The 20990-nt window shown below is 39.2% G+C and overlaps 1 protein-coding gene across 2 annotated transcripts in view; it reads right to left on the minus strand.

Annotated features, from left to right (window-relative positions):
* LOC124160469 (phospholipase B1, membrane-associated-like) overlaps positions 1-12394 on the minus strand; it is a 57694-nt gene extending 45300 nt beyond the window's left edge. For both annotated transcript variants that reach the window (XM_046536323.1, XM_046536322.1), the window contains exon 1: positions 11869-12394. The gene's annotated coding sequence lies outside the window, so the exon portion shown is untranslated. The remainder of the gene's footprint in view (positions 1-11868) is intronic.
* Positions 12395-20990: the final 8596 nt, after the last annotated feature.

Here is a 20990-nt window from a genome sequence, read left to right on the forward strand (position 1 = left end):
AAGCATGCCAGGGTGGTAATATGTATTTCTTGCCGATTTTCCATGGTTTTTCCTCATTTCACTGCATTAGACCCATTTTAAAATTAATGCCCATTATCCAAAATTTATTAAGGAAACAGGTCTATCGCAGTTGGGTATAATGATCATCAAAAGTCAGGAGATGATCTAACAAATACTGGTATGAGTTTATGTAACGGTTCGTAACACCAAAAAATATTTATAATTTCTTTCAAAAATGCTTGCACCATTTTTCGCGAAAATTTTACAAGAAAAACTCACAAAAACAATCAATTTATGAGACGTATTTATTCCCGGTTAGTGTAAAAATTTAATATCTGGAACTCGCGATCCTTAAGGTGCGTTTACAGGTGTAACATGCTACATTAAACAAGTTACATATAACGTGTTTTACGAAAAAGTTACAAATCCGTGTATCGTGTTACATGTGACACTGTTATAAACAAAATATCGTGTTATACGACAAGTTTTGGTTTCTCGCTTCGTGTAGGAAACCAAAAACTAGTTTTATGACACGAATTTTTGTTTTATAACACAAAATTACATGTAATATGTTACACGGATTTGTATCTTTTTCGTAAAATATATTTTATGTAATTTTATATAATATGTTACTCAGTGTAAATGCACCTTTCGAATTGTTTTATTTCTGGCTCTACTCACTCCGTTACTGAGGAAGATGAGTTAGCAAATCCTCTTGCTACGAAATCACGCAGAAAAACGTAAATATCCAGTGATTTATTTTGATCTATCTTGCATCGAAACCCCTCACTCCATTGACGGTGTGAAGGTTGAAACTTTGACACGCAGTATCCCATTTCTTAGACTATCCTTGTGATGTTCGTCGCGCGGTTTAGGCCCTAGAGCTAAATTCCTCTTTGGGGCAAGGTCCGAGGGTAAAGTTTCCCTTGATAGCCATGACATGATTTCATGAACGCGTTATCCGCTCCGAATTTCAATCTATTATTAAAGATAAAAATTACTCTCATTTTTATAACTTCCATTGGTCATTCAAACAAGTAATTGCGCTATACAATTATATTTCCAGGTCCCAATTTCTTCTTTTCATTGGAAATAATTGTGAAAATGCTCATTTTTAATTGGCTTGGATCATATTTCGGTTTCAAACAGAGTTGAAAACTTAAGTTGCTTGCATTATGTATTTGACACACTTACTGTGTACCTACTTATCATTATTGGGTAAAAATTCGGTTAAATATGGATTTTTTTCTGACAAGTCATCATTATCCCAGTTATTATAAGCAATTAAAGGAGGAAGAAACGTAAGTACTAATTTTGAAACCGATATGCACGGATAACTTTTTCCTTTCTTAAGGTCGTGAAAGTTTGCATTGTTGTATTACTTGGTTGAGCAGTTTGGATTAGTGCATTTGTTTGAAACAGCTAGGTTTGATTGAAGTACTTAATTAAAACGTTCTTAAGAAATTTGGCCAAGGTGAACGAGAAAATTTTGTGATTGGTAAATAACTATCGGGTTTCTAGTCGAATAAGGGAATTTTCGGCTGATGATTCAGTGGAACTCTTTCATCCTTCTCAGAGCAGTAATCAATTCTGTAGAATCAATTCCGCTCTAAGGACGATGGAAGAGTATTCCATTGAAACGTCATTCAAAAATTTTCTTACTTGGCTAGAAACCCGAGAATTAATCATTCATATAATTCTTCGATATAAGACGAAAACTTATATTGAGCAATTTTAAGTCCAGATTCGTCATTTTAGTTATATTCAACTTGTGTATATATAGTGTGTAGCCACCAAGATTGGCTAAAATTTCTGCAATATTAAAACTCTTGATAAAATTTCTTTGAAAATGTTCAAAGGCGTTAGATTTTCTCTTTCTGTGGGTGCGCATGAAATTTCTTTGCGGTAGGATTATAGAATTCAGTGATATTTTCCTCCTCTCAGACCCTTAGATTTATCTCTGAGATTGGATTGGTTGGTTAAAGATAGAGCTCGCCCCACACCAACCCCTTCAGGGCTGAAAACGTTGTAATGAAGAACACCGTTAGAAGAATTTACTATCCCGCAAGCTGCGCTTGTTCACAGATACATACCTCTGGCGGTATAAACTCTCATAAGACTGTAGAAACGCAAAGAAGGTACCTACATTCGAATTCCTCACTGCTTTCGATACCATTTTTGCTAGTGCCTCAATGTATAGGAGAAGTTGCCATCTCCATACAAAATTCATCACAGTAGCATTGGAGACGGTATAAATTTATTTTCAATGCAGTATAACGTAAGTACTTTTCAAAAATTCTTAAGAATATTTGCCCAACCTATTAAATTTGCATGATATATTTTTTCCGTGCTATTATTTCGTATATTTTAAATGATGTAAATGACTATTAACCTACCTTTAAAATAAAATATAAACAACTAAACTTTATAAATAACTAACCTTTTAAAATTCTAACCGAGACTGCAAAGCCTGACGAATAATGCCTGGTGTACGATTATGTCATTTTAATTCGAACCCCGAAATAATATGCATCAGCAAGAACGATATGATCGAAGTTCTTACAAATTCAGCACATTGAAATCGTTGAGGCTGAAGCGAAGTTGCTTTCGCTTCTCTCAGTTGTCTTATTACCTGAAATATCTTGTAAATTCTTAGGCGTCAATTGATTGCCCTGACATTCTCTCCTCCTTTGTTATGATCTTGTGAGTAGCCTTCAATGAGGGAATCACGCTCTGGATTACGTTTCATAATTCGTGCTTCAAAGGTTATGAATGAGGCCAGGCGTTCGTCGTGCGATGCAAATCGAGTTGTTTTCGTTACGTTTTTGCGGGTAAGCATGACAACATTCCACACGTCTGAGTGCTGCGTGCGAATGGTTCGTCTTGGCTCACTTACTCAGCTAACGGTGAGTGTATATCTGTCGAAGCGGGAAAATTCCTGTGATTCGACGAAAAAATATCCGTTACTGTCCAGTTAAGATTTCGTGCTTATCTCACCAGAGTGGACGTGGGCGTCGGACGCGAAATCTTTCCATATGTTTCGCAATCGCGCGAACGAAAAAGTTCAGGACTTTCTCACCGTTGAGGTTTTCGGTGGAGGAGACATCCATGTTGTTTGGACTACGCCAGAGAAGTAGGTACACTACCTACCCCACTCCTATTTTGACGGCCTAAGTGAGGCGTGGGAAGTGTGAATGGTATTCTTATGTCTGACTTCTGTGGAGTTATATTATATTGGAACTGTTATATTTTTCCGCATATCTCATTTTATAGGGCACTTCCAATTCATTTAAAATACAAGGTTGTCGTAAAAGAATGGTACGGTTTCAGTAATTCATAAAAAGTTGGTAGGGATACAGTGGTACAGATTTTTCAGATATTGTCCGATCCCTGCTTGAGTGCCTTAAGGAGGACACTCCAAGTGCAGCACTCAATCCGTTGGATGGGACGTTAAGCCGTGGTCCCCATGGCGCTTTCGTTTGGAGTAGACGAGTAGTTTCTCTCTTTTCGAGCGACTAAGGGCGCACATATTGAAATTTATTAATTATAGGAAATAATAGATATTTGAAACAGCAAATAAAAAAATAAAAAACATAAAATTTAAGTAATTCAGTTTTCATTTAAACCATGTTCAAAACCGCATCGTTATTTCGTGATAACCCTGTATTTGTGCGCAACAGAAAGCCTTAATGAATTTTAGGCAATTATTGACAGAAAACAATAAAAAGTTTCTTCACTTCCGACAGAACTCTTATGGCTGAGTTCGAGAAGCATTAAAAATGTAATGCAATCATACGTGTTATTTAATATGCCACGTCTCTTTAATTTCAAATATTAATGAAAATATAACACTAATTATTTTACGGTAGATATTATGCCATGATTACAACATTTTGAACTACATGTTTGGACGGCGTGCTAATTTATTCGATAAAATCGCCTAAAATGCTTCATGATCCGTCATTATCGATTTCGCGATGAAAATAATGATTATTTTATGGGGATTTATGCTGCTAACCAAATATTTGCATCCCGAATGACCTTTTTTAGAAAGTTTCCATAGTATATCCACAAAATGATTGTTTTCTCCTCTTGACCGCTGTATTTAATGTTAAAATATTATCTTGGAGTATAGGACTTGAAGAAATTTTAATGAAGAATTTTCACGGCTAGAAATGAAATTGAGTATATCATTTTGATACATAAGCAAAATCAAGTGTTTTAACAATGTTTTTTGCGAAAATAAAATCAAAGAAAGAAACGAATGAATTGTAAATTAACAAAAAAGAAGAGACTAGAATTTTTGCATACCTTTTTGCGATGTTTATTTATGGTAACAAGGTCGATACAATTCATGGTGACCTATCAGTTTTCGATAGTAGTGAAGATGGTCCATGTGTGATCTTTTATTGCAAATATTTTTGGTTTTGGAAAAATGCACCATTCCTTTAATTTGTCTTTTTATTAAATTATTTTCAGCATATAAAATTTTGATATCACACAATCAGTCAAAACTCTACGAATTTGGGTTGTTATATTTGTCTACATGAGGGTCACTCTATCTCAATGCAACCTTTAAAAGCATATTTGCCGCAGGTAAATTATTATTTTCAGTATAAGCGTCAGAACAGACCTAATTTCAAACAGTTTTCAATCAAACTTTAGATGTTCCCACATGTACGTCTCCGTGGCACCGGGATACTCTTTTGCGCGCCAAAATCGTAAACAAAGTTGTTTATCTACTCATCACGACAGTGGGGCGCTGCTCGCGTCCTCGCGGAAGTGCGTTAGTTTTCTTACCTGCGGCAACTAGGCTTTTAGAGATTGTATCAAGGTAGACTGTCCCTTATGCAGGCATTTATAGCTATTCAAATTCGTTGAGTTTTGACTGGTGGTGTAAATGAACGTGCGAATAAATCATGTGCGCCATTCCGTTAAATTTATTCCTGAGCGACAATTAGTCTCTTCAAGTGTGCGGATGAATTAAACGTATTTGAGAGACATATTCTATCTAATAATGACATAAACCTTTTATTTTGTATTCCTTTGCGAGTTTCGAAAATTGAGTTTTCTGGTTATGGTAAGAATACCACATTTTTGTAAATAATTAATGCTGATGGTCGAATTACGTCTAATAGTGTGAATGAAAGTAAATAAATGCTCTTTTCAATTATATGAACTATCTATTTTGTGGTAGGTAGCGTCGACGTATAAATAATATTAAGTTTTAAAAACTTTCTTCGTTAAAACTTTCGCGGGTACTCGTCATGTTGAATAAAAACGTTTGGGCTATGTCGCCGCGTCAGTTCTGGGGTGGCCTCAACGTTTCCCGACCGATGCTGGTCGCTTTCTCATGGGATTCTGAAGATTCTGATCTCTTAAGACTGTAGACTTAAGACATGACATTTTAAAAACTTGATTGCTTGAATTGTAATGGTTTCAAAGTTTTGTCCTTTTCTCATTCTATAAGAACTAAAATGTATTGGTACCATCGTATGTGTGGGAACGGTTCATCTCAAGATCCTTTCTATCCTTTACGCCATTATAGGTCTCATTAATAAATGGTGACTTTTTCATTCTCAACCGGGGAATTTAAATTTCCTTAATGACGAGTGAAATTATTGCCGTGGCCAGTGTTTTTCAGCAACTTCTTCAAGCTTCAGCAATTAAAGTAGGAGTATGGACGCTAAATCAGCTATTGAATGTACTACCAAGTGGCATAACTATGGGAGGGATTAGGGGATAGATCCCCCCCAAAGACTCAGAGAAATAAAAAAAATATTTAAAATTATTCCCAAGTTTTCACATTTAATAACTGCATCTACTTAAGCTAAATTTTTAGTGACAAAATGATGTAAAATGTATTTCTAGGCATTTTATTTTTCAAAAAGTTTCCCGGTTTCCTGGTGGAGGATGTCGCCACCCCTGGCCATCCTATCCCCCCAAAGCATATTCCTAGTTATGCCATTGATACCACCTGAGGATAAACATCATAATTTGAGAAAATATTATTATTTGGATAGGTATTTGACCATGCTGGCTTCTTTAAAAGATAAATAATATTCCTCTCCTTAAGGCTGTCGTAATATTTGACTCTGCCCACCAAATCTTCACTTCCATGACAAGATTGTTCAGAATTGTTTCAACCTCTGTGCGCTGCATTATTCTTTTCATTTTTGGTGGCAACTTTCTTGAGTTAGACATGCCCCAGTCCTCGCTATACGAGAAATTTCTTTGTTTACCATATCATCATGCCGGAGAGAGACAGCTCACTTAAGCTTTCGCTTTTTAAGGTCAAATATGATACTAAATACATGCATTCCTTCCGCGTTTATGGCATTGGTGAAAAGCGTATTTTCGATAATAAGAACTTAATAATATTTATACTTATCTATCCTTTTTCACTTCCGTGTTCGAAGCTTCCGGCGAATTTCTATTTCTTGAATCCGCGGCATTTGTGATCGTTCTTTGATGTGGATACTTCATTTTCCCATGACATATAACACATCTACCGCCTCCAGGATAAGAAGGTATGTGGGTGCAATACGCTTGTTGTCAGCTATTACCCATCCCCACTGGCATATTTGTTGGGAATATGTGACCTTAATTCTAACCTAAGTATTATTATTGGTGAATGTATTGGTTTAGATTTTCATGGAATGTTTTCTTTCTTTATTTCTTTCGTGGAAGTCTTCCATTCTGTAGGGGTTCTGGTTGGTGTAGTGGCTAAAGTGTTGTCTTCCCGTGGGCCCAGGTTTAAATTCCGGCGGTGGCGGAGATTGTTCAGAGATTAACTGAACTCTACTCGAGTGCTTTGTGGAAGGCACTTCAAGTACAGCTCTTCGTCCGTCGGATGGGACGTTATTCGGAGGACCCTTTGGCGCCTATCCTCAAGAGTAAATTAATGCCGACTCTGGGTTTGCCTCCACCACCTCACCTACCCATTCCTGTGACACAAATGACATTGGCGGTGGTTGTGTCTTTCAAATATCATATCTACCTTCATTACGTAGTAGCATTGGTTTAAATTCTTGAATGGGACGCCATGGCACACATGAATGATGGAATAATGAAGCTGTAACGTTTTTACGGTGTTTGATGGTATGGTAATTGGAGGAGGCGACCGACAGCTTAGATCATTTGCGCCATGAGGGAAGGGTAGGTGAGGAAGGGTGGAGAGAAACCCGGCGTCGGCATTAGCCTGCTCTTAACGAAATGCGCCAAGGGGACCACGGCTTAACGTCCCATCCGACGGACGGAGTGTTACGCTTGAAATGTCCTCCACACAACACTTAAGCAGGGATAGGGCAGTCTCTGAAAATTCTCTACCACCGCTGGGATTTGAACCCAAGCCCTCGGTGTGGGAATTCAATACTCTAAGCCACCCCACAAACCCGATCCCCACGGTGTTTGACTTTTATAAAGATTTTGCTTTTTTGAAGCGATTAGGAAACTAGTTAAAATTATTTTTTTTCTGTGCTCATTCTTTTAATGATGAACAAATGTATCAAGCAAATCGAAACACGAATAGTGGGGCTGTGAAATAAAATTAATTTGGCAGAACGATGCGTTTGTTTATCATTTCGTATCTCTCGATATCTCTCCAGAATATGGAATTGTCATGGAAAAAGTTGACTTCATTCTTTGAAGTATAATACCCGTCCTTATTTTAGTACACACTTAATGAATTCACAAGCATAAAATTTTTAAATCATATTTCATTCATTTTTCAATTTTTCTCTTGCTGGTTCATCCTATTCTATTTATCTCTGTGCAGAGATCAACTCTGAGACCAGTAAGAAACAAATTACGTCGACGAGTAGTTACGAGGTTCCAACCGCTACCTTGAGTGGAAGTGGGTAGTCTGTGAAACCTTTACCGTACACCCTCACCGTTTGCATGTATGTGGCTTGGCTTTTTTCATTTACTCGCGCTTGCTCTCTGGTTTCAGTTCGTGTCTATCCTAGATAGTGAAAAAAGAGTCTTTCCGGGAACGTATCGGAGAACCGTCAAGGTAGCGCGGATGGAAACAATGTTGATTGCATTGAATGTTATTTTTTTTTCAATCGAGTTTTACTTCTGAGTTAAATGGCGAGAGAACCTGAATTTATTCCATCGAGAAATGAGATAGAGACGGAAATGTCATATTTTAATATTACCCGGTGCAAATGTTCAGGGGCGAAGCTAGGAATTCAGGCTGGGGGGGGGGGGGGGGGTGGTTTAGGTGCAACTAACACCGGGATATATGGGGGTATGGTATACCCACCAGGATAGGAGATAGGTACGAGATTAATAAATTGCGGAATTTAAAAGATAAATGGTTCAAAACGGTGAGTTTTACGGCTTTCTGAGGGATATTTTATTCATCCTCACACTATTGTATTAGTAATATCAATCCAATTAAGTAAAATGGATTAAACTTAAAAATTTCTCTGAGCTCTGGGGGTGTTTTTATCCCCCAAAACCCCCCCTCGCTGTGACACTGCAGATGTTAATCGCATAAACCTCTGTTTAATGTCCGGCGAACTGTCTCAAGGGCATGTATCATTGGCGCTGGAACCTCAGACGCTTTTACTAGGTCGGTAGCCGCCAACTACTTCCTTTCAACTCCTATGAGTATTGATGAAACGAATAGATTCCGGAATTCAGTCCATTGTGTTAGCTAACGTGATCGATCCTCAAGAGGACCTTATCGAACGGTATTATGTATTCATTTTTAGCGATATATTACTGACTCAAAATTTAAGCTATTGCGTCGAAAGTTTCAGGGTGCATAAAGATAACTTTTAAAAATATTTTTTTTCTGTATCCTATGCGTAAATGTTTTACTTCTGAGAAAACACTGTGGTAAATTTTCGAATTTGAGGGTTATGCAAATGTTCAAATGGATTTAATCTGTTTCTTACGAAAATTTCGAGGGGATTTCTTGTGTCTCAAAGGAGTAATATATCGAGGAAAAGAATAAAATGCAAGATTTCAAGCGTGAGTGATACTTTTGGAGGTTCCTTAACCACTGAAAAACTCAAAAAATAATTCTTATAACAATAATAATAAAAGATGATATTCTAAATGTCGAAATAAATCTGTATAAAATGTAGTTTCCTAAAGTTTTTTTTTCCCTGAATTGATGAGGTACAAATAGATGAGCATGAAGTGGAATTTTCAAGAAACCTCAATTACTTCGTTTCGTGGATATCTTAAAGAGGGAAATATTCAGGCCTTCAACTGACTGTGATATTACTTCGTTACATTTGAGTGCACGTTAAATGACAGGTGTTTGAATATTCCTCACTGCTTAATTGTAACCGACTGGTTTTGATTTTGTCTCCTCATTCCCAAGGTATAAAATTCTTCCAATGCATACTGTCTTGTGAGGGATTTGGGCACATTGAAAGTGGTAAGTAAAGAAGTTGACCTTGGGGAGGGTGGTTGAAGGTCGAGTGGTTGGGCGTGCATAATTTGGGCTTGGGAGCAGACACTTTATGAAGTAGTTACAAATTTACACGGACATCCAAATTCAAAACATTTAAATTAGCGTGATGAAGATATTATTAAAAAATCCCGAGAATCCCAACTTAGCTTCTTTCCTTGGTTTTTTAAAATAACATTATTGAAATCGCAACAGTGGTGACATTATATTATTTAGCACTTAGGTTTAGCGGGGGAAACGCATGCTGTTATTGCCAATGATAATTTTGTCACCATAAATCTTTTATATATAGATTTTTTGGTCGTAAATTAAATTCTCTGGAGTTCTTTCTTTGACTTCTTTAATGCTAGCGTGACCCATATAAACGGTTGCAACTGTTTTACGTCATGTCAGAAAAAAGTCGCACTGCGTATCCCTAAAATTTATGAAGATTAAACACTTAAAGTGATGGTAATTCACAAAGTCGTGTAGATACAATTAGTCTCGTGGTATTTACCATGTACCTAAACTTTTCTCACTGTGAAGCGTGTCAAATAAAATTCCTCAGTGGTTATGGCAGCCTATTGGTTACGTTATTTCGATACGTCAGCTCGATAATTATAATTAAAGTTAGATCATTTGGCTGTAAATTTATCGAGTTTGTCGGATGGATAGTGCTGTTCTTGTCCCTCATCACTTTTATAGGCGCATATTTGAAGGAGATTGAAAAACCTGACCTGGCTGAAATCCCAAGAGACATTCACCCGGTAAATCGTCAGATAGAACTTAAAATGGAATTTTTATTACGAGTTGGTGCGACCACATGTAGTTTTACAGAAGTTAGTATGATGAAAAAGGTGTTAAAAAGCACTCGTAATCGAATTGAACAGAGGAAATTTTTTTATTCAAGCAGCGGAAGCATAAAATGTAATTATCCAGTGGAAGGTCTTTCCAATATTTGCTTTGTGGGCAATCGTTTACCACTGTGCGTGATCGCCATAAGATGCTTATTGTGATGGGTCGTTGAAAGTAATTGTTGGTTGTTAAACTTATATTGTCTCGTAGTACATTATCTAAGAAGACCTAAAAATTTATTTTATTATTTATCGTAATTTATCGTTATAAATTAAAATACCGACATGAATAAAAATTTTTCGTTCGTAGGTAAAATAATTTTTTCGAATGAAATTCTTATATTGGCAGCACGCCTATCTAGTGAATTTTAATTTAACTTCCTGCCAATCAGGTTTTATCTAATTTGGATTGTCACCCAGTGAAACGTAGCAGTTGATAAACAATTAGGTACTCCTTAACTATCATTACTATCCCACAATTTAATTATTTGGCATCAATGGTAATTTTAATTGAAAGTATAACTAACGTGTTTGAAGAGGGAAAGTGATAAGAATTCAGGAAGTATCAGCTGTGGTGTCGGGTCGTTAAGATATTCATAGTGCTTCATCCATCTTGAGGGCATGCATTAGAGTCGTGCCCTGAAATATCCGAGTTAAATGATGTAGTAGTGACGCGAAATGACCGAGCCGTCAACGGAGCCTAAATCACAGCACTACTACTACTATTACTAATGCTAATACTACTACTATAGTCGTGCTTTTGGCAGAGCTCATTCTATGGATGATGTCGGTGTTGTAAGGAGGGCGTTTTGAATACATTACTTCTGATGAAATAGCTCTCTATCGTTAAATATAACCATTGTCTACGACATATATGTTTTCAACCATACATATAGCGCACCAACGTCTCCTCCCATCCATTACTACGTAGATGGCATTGTTGTTCCATTATAGGAAATTACCGGCTATCACATTCTACTATTTTAAAAATAATACCGACCTGAAGCCTAATGTCAAACTTAGGTGTAGCCTCTTGACAGGTTAACTAATAACCCTCGTGGCGCAGATTTTGTTGCTGCCAGAACGTTATACAAGATTGTTGATCGCCCATGGGAAGGAAGGGACTAACTCCGTGAGCCTATTCCATCGTTCGTTTGAAATAAATTCGTTGGTGTGCCGTCCCATTAAACCAGCCTTGGTGTTGATTTAATTTAATTTTTTTTATTTATATTTATTTCCGTGCGGCCGAAAACAGCACTATTGACCTTATACATCGAGATTTTTAATTTCTCAAACAAAAGTACAGGAACATCCATGCCCTGGAGGGGGGAGACCTAACCAGTTAGTATTTGAACCCGCGACCTCCTGTGTATTCTCTTAAATTGTGAGAGTTATTTTTTTATTACTGATATAAAAACTTGTTTTAGCTCCGGGCATAGTCCTTGGTCGCTTTGCGCTAGCGAATATTTTTATCCATATATTTTTGTTTTTTTTCGCAACTTCATCACATCGTTTTATGCCATCGCCGGGGTGTGGAAATCCCAAATATTCTGCTAAAATACCTTTGAAACGGTCGATCACAACACTCAATTTTATTTCACCTACCTGAGTTGGAGAAACCCTTCGGTGCTTATCACGAGCGTTGATGTCTCCGGTTCGACTCCCGCCTTCCCTATATCCAACAGTCCCCTCCTTGGTCACCCTCGAAGATAGATGCTGAACGATAGGATATCCCGCTCCTTTCCTCCGGAAACAGTCCGGAGATTATGATTCGCGGGCAAAACGCGGCAGTCTCCTCGGTTTTCGGTGGGCGCCGGGCAAATCCTTGGCAAAGACGGCTTGGGCAAAGCTCCAAGGAGCCGTGGTTTTCCCACTTGGGGACTTGGCCACCGTCCGGGGAAGTTAGGTCGCTCGTACGCGTCAGTCGCCCGAAATAGCACGCCCAATTGGGGGTTTTGGTGTGATTTTTTTCGGGGATTTCCGCCAACCAAACTTCCCTGTCGCTCTTGCCTCAGCAAAGGTTCGCGCCCCCGTCCTGAAGGGTTACAGCCGGTAGACTGGTCGCTCTTGCTCGGCTATCGCCGCCTCAACGACTGATGGTCGCGGCAGTGCTGGTTTTCTGTATCTCAGGGACCTTCGTTTCCTCCTCCACCTCCTCCTCCTCCACAGCCTACTCCACCTCTCCGTGCGGATTCTTCTTCCTCCTCTCCTCCTCTGAGGGGCACACCTCCGCTACACTTCCCGTTCGAAGATGTTGGATTCGCGGCCACAGGTCACGTGGTCACCGCGATGCATCATTTTAGCTTTTTGCCTCGCGCCCCCGATTTCCTCAAGCGCGTGCGGAATGAATGTGGGTTACGCAATTTTCCCCAGTGGCAAGGACAAGGTTAGAGAAAGTGTTTCAGTTTTTTTTTTCATTTTGTGAGGTGGGGCTTTGAGATGAAGGGATATAATGGCAGGCCATGCAATACAAATTGGCTAATTTAGCGTATCTAGTGATGGCAGCAATAAAATATTTTCTCGTGCTCTGAATTTTTGAGGCCTTAACCTTGTAGAATTCCCTTTTAAGCTAGGAAAAATAAGAAACTTTGCTTTATGCAACTTGAACTTTTCTGGACGACGAAAACTGGAGACGATGATAATTTTAAGTTGTAGATAGCGAAGTTGTTATTTTTCCTAACTTATTAGATATTCATTTGAAAGAATACGTAAAATATATCTTCTTTTTACGTGAAAAACTCAAAGTTGGAGCAAAATCCCTCTGTTGCTCTTAACATGTAGTGATGGCATTGAAGAAAATGTAAGCACATTAAATATTGAAAAACTTATGCTACACCGCGTTACGAACACGGACGGAATTTAAGGCGATTTGAAAAGTCGGGGGTGCACCCTTTGACGAAGTCTTGGTCTACTTTTAAGTTATTTTAAGAGTAACAGGGATTTTGCTCCGAGTTTAAGTATTTCACGTCAAAAGGAAATATATTATACGATTGCTTGGAAATAAAATCAATGAGTTTGGAAAAATACAAGTTTGCTTTCTACAACTCCAGCTTTTCTGGAGGACGAAAACTGGACGATTAAATTTTAAGTTGCATAAAGCAATTTTCCCCACTGGCAGAGACAAAGATAGAGAGTGTTTCAGTTATTTTTTCGTTTTGCGAGGTGTGATAAAGGGATATAATGAGGAAACATGCGATACAAATTGGCGAATGTAGGATATCTAGTGATGAAAGCAATGAAAAACTTTCTCATGCACTGAATTTTTGAGGCCTTAATCTTGTAGAATTCCATTTTAAGTTAGGAAAAATTCGCTTCTTAGTACGTGGACTTTTCTGGACGATTAAAAGTTAAAGTCATTAGATTTAATTTTATAGATTTTCTTTTCAAACCTATCTCTTTTTGGCGTGAAAAAACTAAACTTGGAGCGAAATCCCTCTGTTACTCTTCAGATAACCTAAAATTAGACCGATAGTGCGCCGATGAGGGCCCCCTCACAATTCCGAATGGCTTTAAATTCCATCCATGTTCGTAAGATGGAGTAGCATAAGTTTGACAGTATTCAATGTTTTTACATTGTGTGCAATGCCATAATTGCCGACTGCAGACGTTAGTTTTTATTATGAATTAATGACCAAATAGGAGCGTTGTATTTTACCCGTTGTGAAGGTATGTTAGTGTAATTACAATTAATATCCTATTATATCTTATTTATAAGTATTGAATGTAACGCCTTGCAGTAGTTACAAAAGAATTTATGGTACTCTTCCTCCGACAATGGTAACCTTGAGCATTAAAGCGTTTCAGAACGTACCTATCTTGTGGAGTTACAAGTGGTTCGAAACAGCAATAGGCATAATCGCTCAAAATCCGAAACTATAGCGTTCAAAGGTGAAAAGGTACTATCGGTCAAAAAAGTATCTCCATAAATTGAGTGGCGCCATTTCCGCTTTTAAACGAAATTTGACTTTATCTATTGTTTTAGGTAGTTCTGATCCAAAAGTTAGAAGATGAAACCTTCCATTTAAGTTCGCTCCAAGAACTCGCGAGCGTTAGCGAGCGGATACGAATTGTGCTGCTCTTTCAGTTGTTTGGGACCCATCTTGCGCACCATTTTCGGAATACCAGGGTTTTTGTTTCTGTCTCTTTTAAGATCCGAAGATTTGTGGAAACATCTCAGAAATTTTATTCGGTGTCAATCGGCGGTGTTCAAGAATTTTTTTCATCGATTTTTTGCTCAAACTCATCGGTCAAAATTGAAGGACTTCCTATCATTGCTCGTCATGAATATTCGTTATTCTTGCGTTTAACTCACAGCACCATTAAAACACGTTCGAAGCACTGCAGAAACAAGTGATTTTGTACGCAGTCACGCGCAAGGGTGCAAAGTCAAATACACCAAAGGATGAAGTTCGCTGATCTTTTTCGAACGTTATTATAATTGTCGACTGTATACTGTTTAAATCAAAGTCGAGCCGGGCCGGTGGCATGCCACTCACCGCTGCTGTTGTTCCCGTCGGGGGCGCGACATGGCTCCTTCTCCTGGGGTTGCTCATACGCTTGCGAAGTTCACTGGACGACTGCCTATTCACTCCCATTCTCGGAGTGACAAAACAAAACAAAACCAAAACGAAAACCCGACAATTCGTGGTATCGCCAACAGGTGGCGAGGCTCGACTTAGTCTGGGAAATTCACAACCAAACATTCCCCCGCCCTTGGAACAGCGTTCCAAAGCAAAAAAACAAAGGAATTATCAATTAAATTAATATCGAATAGATAAACAATCATATATTACTTCACCTTTCGAATGTGATCATATAGTCCAACTTTAACTAAACCAACCTCAACTTTGGGTAAGGAGAGGGAAAGACAAAACAAGAAGGAGAGAATTGCTTATTCTTCACTCCAAGGGGGCCATCAAGGAGACTTAATAGGAATGGGTAGCCCTCGGAAAGGTTCACAAATACGAAACACTAAATCATCAACTAAAGAACTAAACCTAACATTACAAAAAAACAAAACGAAATCCTGACCTCAAACGTTAATTACCCGATAGAGGTAATGGACACAAATCTTTTACTGACCGTCTAAACACTCCCTGCTCGGTTTTAACCTCAGCAACCCTAACCAAGCCATCTGTCCCCAAGAAGCAACGGTTTATTCGGCCAAGTCTCCACCTACATGGGCTACGATTCGGTCGGTTCCTTCAATATAACTAATGTTAGCCATAACGGGCCCGTCACCCCACCCGCGTCCTCGATCAATTGACGAGGAAGGGTTCCTCTCGATGCTATGTCACTAGGGTTAGAGTCTGATGGAACATACCGAAATTTGTTCGGAGATAATTTCTCTTGCACCATAGTGACTCTGTTTGCGATAAATGATTTCCAGCGGTGAGGAGATGACTTAATCCACTGAAGAGCAACCATTGAATCACTCCATACGACAACATCAGAAATTACGCAGTGAGGGAGCAATATATCTCTTGCGTAATCAATAAGGTTAGTAGCCAAAACCACACCTAATAATTCTAATCGAGGTAATGATATCCGCTTGATCGGTGCCACCTTAGACTTAGCTATCAGTAATGACGTGGCAACCGTCTGGTCGGAATTCACAATTCGTAAATAAACCACCGCCGCATATCCCCTCTCCGAACTATCCGCAAAGGCGTGCAACTGAAGGTCGATTGCCGAGTCTACTTTCAAGCAACGACGTAATTCAAATTTCGAAATGAGTGGTAACTCAAGTCGGAATTGTTTCCATTTGACAACCACTTCTTCGGGAGGAGTGTCATCCCACTCAAGTCCGCAATGCCAAAGGTGCTGGATGAGCCATTTTCCATAAAATGTGACAGGGCTAATAAATCCAAGTGGATCAAATAAGCGAGCGACTTCCGACAATATGGTTCTTTTCGTGATGACACCAAATCCAGCCTCAAACTTAAACGAAAATTTATCCTTCCTAGGATTCCATGCCAAACCCAAAATTTCAGCGGCAGGTTGGTTTTCATGCTGAAAAGTAAAACACTCTGGCTTCAGAATGCAAATTTCTGAGGGTACATTCTCTAAGTTCCAACTGGTTACTCAACCATTTGCGCAACTCAAATCCTCCACGATCTAAAAGCTTCTTTAATTGACTCTGCAATACCAATGCTTCGTCAATGGTTCGAACTGAAGAAACTATGTCGTCCATGTAAGTATTTTCTCGAATTATTCGAGATGCAAGCGGAAATTCTGCGCCTTCATCGTATACCAACTGATGAAGTGTCCGAATTGCCAAAAATGGAGCTGATTTCATTCCATAAGTCACAGTGGTCAAGCAATATTCTTGGAGCTCTTCCTCGGGACTAAATCTCCAAAATATTCGTTGCATATCATAATCGGCCGGGTGTAGCTTAATATTTCTATACATCTGGCGTATATCAGCGATCACCACAACCTCATGCAATCGAAAGCGCATCAAAATGTCGATTAGATCCACTTGTAATTTGGGACCCTTATGCAACACATCATTCAAGGATATACCATTAGTGGTTTTCATAGAACAATCAAAAACCACTCTAAATCGCGATAATTCCGCCTTTGAACGATAAATGCAATGGTGCGGAATGTAATAAGATGTTCTCAATGGGGCACTCGTTGCCACAATCATATGGCCTTGCTCAAAATAATCCTTCATAAATTCGTTATACTTCGAGCGTAAAGCGGAGTTTTTGGTTAATCTGCGTTCTAGCATATAGAACCTCTGCAGCGCGGAACCATGGCTTTGCCCCAATTCAAGGGTAGATGAGATAAAAGGTAAACGAACAACATACTGTTTCAATTCACGAGAAATATTGTTCTTATAATGCTGCTCGCAAGCATCATCTTCTGGACTACACTGATATTTCTTAGGGGGTTCCTCAGACTCCCAGAACTTTCGCAGTAAACCTTCAATATTATCACCAAGTGTTGAGCATAACACTCGGATTTGATTTACTTTATTTTCAATTTTCCCCATTAGGCAATGACCAAAAACAGTTGGCAAAATATCTGGTGTCCCTTGAGGACCAATTATCGGCGCGTTAACTACCACGCGTGCAAACCATTCTGCCCCCAATAATACGTCTATTTCTTCCTCATCGTAATAGCTCGGGTCCGCAAGTGTCAACCCCTTTATATGAGGCCATGATCTATTAAAGACCGATAATTTTGGGCATTGAGCAATATGAGGAACCACCATAGCTTTGACTTCCAATTTCAACGTGCTTTCAGACAAAGGTTTCATTTTCAAACTGACAATTCCAGACGATATCACGGAATTATTATTTCCGAACCCAAAAATAGGAGTTCTAATTTTATTGGAATTCAACCGTAGCTTTCGAACGCAAGATTCCGTGATAAAGGTTCCCTGACTTGCAGTGTCAAGCAAGAGTTTAATTACGCGGCCATTGCCATCAATGTCCAATACGATCGCCCTGGCAGTCGCAAGCATCACGACAGACCCCAACCGATGAGTGCACGTTTGGAAAGAAGACACCTCTCGAACTGGATTTTCTTTCGTCTCATCTGGGTCTGCGCTCACTAATTGAGGGTTTTGCTGCTTCTGCTCTACCGCAGTATTATCTTTATATAATTTCGAACATGAACCCTCACGATTGGCAAAACAAATTAATTCATTGTGAGGCAATTTACACTTAGGGCATGGCATTTTGAATTCACAATCCTTTAAATAATGGTCTTGGCTGAAACAAACTAAACGACACCCTTTAGCCTTAACTAATCTTAGCCGAGATCCCACTGACAATTTCAAAAACTTCTGCATTTTTCCAAAGAATGCGGCAACGAACGATTTGGGCACGATTTCTGGACCCTTTGCCTATCAGTATTAACAACCATACTAGTAGACTTTCTTAAAGATTGCATTGGCTTATGGGGCCTTTCATTCAGACCAGTATCTGAATGAAACGATGAGGCTGCTTCCAAAATCTTGGCTTCCTCACTTAAAAAATCAAAAAATGTTTGTAGGGAAGGCTCACCAACGTTGAGCGCTACCTTTTCCCACCGCTCCCGTAACACGGAATTGAGTTTGCGGCGCAACATAAAAAGCATTGGGACCGACCAACTTTCGACATTATGCCCCACAGCGCTTAACGCACCAACATACTCAGTAATTAATGTGCAAAATTTGCGAATATCTTGACCTTCCCGGGTGATCGGGTTTATATCGAACAAAGCCTCCAGATAGGCATTAGTCAACCTGTTTGAGTCCATATAGCGCGCTTTCAAACTCTCCCACGCGACCGAGTAATTCGCCGAGGACACAGGTAAAGATGAAACATACGAATGAGCTTCCCCCTTAAGAATAGATTTGAGATACAAAAATTTCTGCACGTCACTCAAGGACGGGTTTTCATGAACCGCAGATAGGTATACATCATAAAATGACTGCCATTGCATTAAATCGCCATTAAATGCGACTAAATCGAGCTTAGGGAGAGCTACGGTATGAGTTGAATTACTTTCCCCGGTCGCAAGATTGACCTTAAGTGTGGCTCTATATCTGGGAAATATGTCAGAAGAATTGCCTTAGTATTAAAAAACATAGCCTCGAACTCCTCCGTAGACTTACGCAATTCCTTGTCCTTTTCGACGGGAGGGGACTGTTTCGCGTACAACGAGGCTAATTTCAAAATACCCTCATTGAATTCCTCCAAAAGACTATCCACGTGGTCCGTCATAGCTCGTAATAAATTCCTCTTTTTTACATCACTCGAATTCTTTTCGAAATCTTTAGCGACATTATCAATACGACCCATCTTCGCTAAGAGAGATGCAATACGAAACTCTACATCGTCGATCGCTGGCATTTTCAACGTTCCCTAATAAAACCAACCAAAAAAGGGAAAACCAAAAGTATTCTAACACCAACACTGATTCTACAACGACAAATCCGGCCCGAAGGACCATATGATCACTTTCGAACGTTATTATAATTGTGGACTGTATACTGTTTAAATCAAAGTCGAGCCGGGCCGGTGGCATGCCACTCACCGCTGCTGTTGTTCCCGTCGGGGGCGCGACATGGCTCCTTCTCCTGGGGTTGCTCATACGCTTGCGAAGTTCACTGGACGACTGCCTATTCACTCCCATTCTCGGAGTGACAAAACAAAACAAAACCAAAACGAAAACCCGACAATTCGTGGTATCGCCAACAGGTGGCGATGCTCGACTTAGTCTGGGAAATTCACAACCAAACATTCGCCATGAAAAAATATTTGACTTAGTCGGGATTCGAACTCGGATATCCCGATTGCCGGTCAGGTGTGTTAGCCAGTTACACCACAGAGCCATTTTCTCAGAGCAAACTTCTTGATGGGTTTTACCGTAGAAGATGTCGGCGTCACAAGTCCACACTGTGGCACATATGGCGAGGGTTGTGCTTACTAAGCCACTGTCGGGGTGAAAAACCCTTATTTTGTCGCTGGTATGCGACGACGAATTTCAAGGCACTGCAGGAACAAGTGACTTTGTACGCAGGCACGCGCACGAGTGCAAAGTCAAATTCACCAAACGATGAACTTTTGACTTTGCACTCGTGCGCATGCCTGCGTACAAAGTCACTTGTTCCTGCAGTGCTTTGAAATTCGTCGACGCATACCAGCGACAAAATAAGGGTTTTTCACCCCGACAGTGGCATATAGTAAAGCACGACCCTCGCCACATGTGCCACAGTGTGGACTTGTGACGTCAACATCTTGTTCGGCAAAACCCATCCCTAAGATCTAGTGATGGGTCGATCATGAACGATTCGATCAAAAAGATTGAATCACTAGGAGAATCAAATGGCTCATGATTCATTTCGTTAAACAAGTCGATCATCAATCATCAATCACTCCGACTTCCGGTTTTATATCAATCATCCCGGTTTCCGATTTATTTCAAAATTTGGAACGATTGTTGCTTGATCTCTTTTCGACAGGGAAGAAATAGTCGAGAGAAAATTAAATGCTATGTTATAAAGAACTGAATACTTGTGTAATCTTTTTCTTATATGTTTTCCAGCAGTTATCAGTATTAATAACACAAATACACGTAAAAGTAAAATATTAAGATGACTCTTGTAGGAGAACGTTAAGTAAAAGTTAAAGCTGTTAACATTTTATTGTGCCGTACATAAAATTATCCTGCAGATCAGATTCATGCATAGCGTGTGGTGTATTTTGTGTTATATTTTGAGATATATAGTTAGAAATTATTCTATTAGTGTTAAGAAACTGGCAGTTTTGCCTTCCCAAATATTTTCATGACACTACTTCCTTCATTTTTTGCAATCTAATTTACTCATCTAGGAATTCACAATCAAAATAGTATATGAAATGATGATATGGATAGCAATCAGCGTTACCAATGCTCTGCGCAGATGAGGCAGTATTTATTCGATTATTCAAAGATTTATTACATCCATTGATTGAGTCTTTTCGATCATGATTCCTTTGAGTCTTTTCGATCATAATGATTGAATCATTTATTTTACCCGAGTAAAAATGATTGAATCATTAAAATGATCGACTTTGCCCATCACTACTAAGTTCGCTCTGGGAAAATGGCTTGGTGGTGGAACTGGTTAACACGCCTGACCGGCAATCGGGAGACCCGGGTACGAATCCCGGCTAAGTCAAAAATTTTTCCATGGCGAACTTCATCTTTTGGGGTATTTTATAAAACACGTTCGGTCGGTTAATAAC

The sequence above is a fragment of the Ischnura elegans genome, chromosome 6, assembly GCF_921293095.1.
Source record: "Ischnura elegans chromosome 6, ioIscEleg1.1, whole genome shotgun sequence".
Classification (NCBI taxonomy): domain Eukaryota; kingdom Metazoa; phylum Arthropoda; class Insecta; order Odonata; family Coenagrionidae; genus Ischnura; species Ischnura elegans.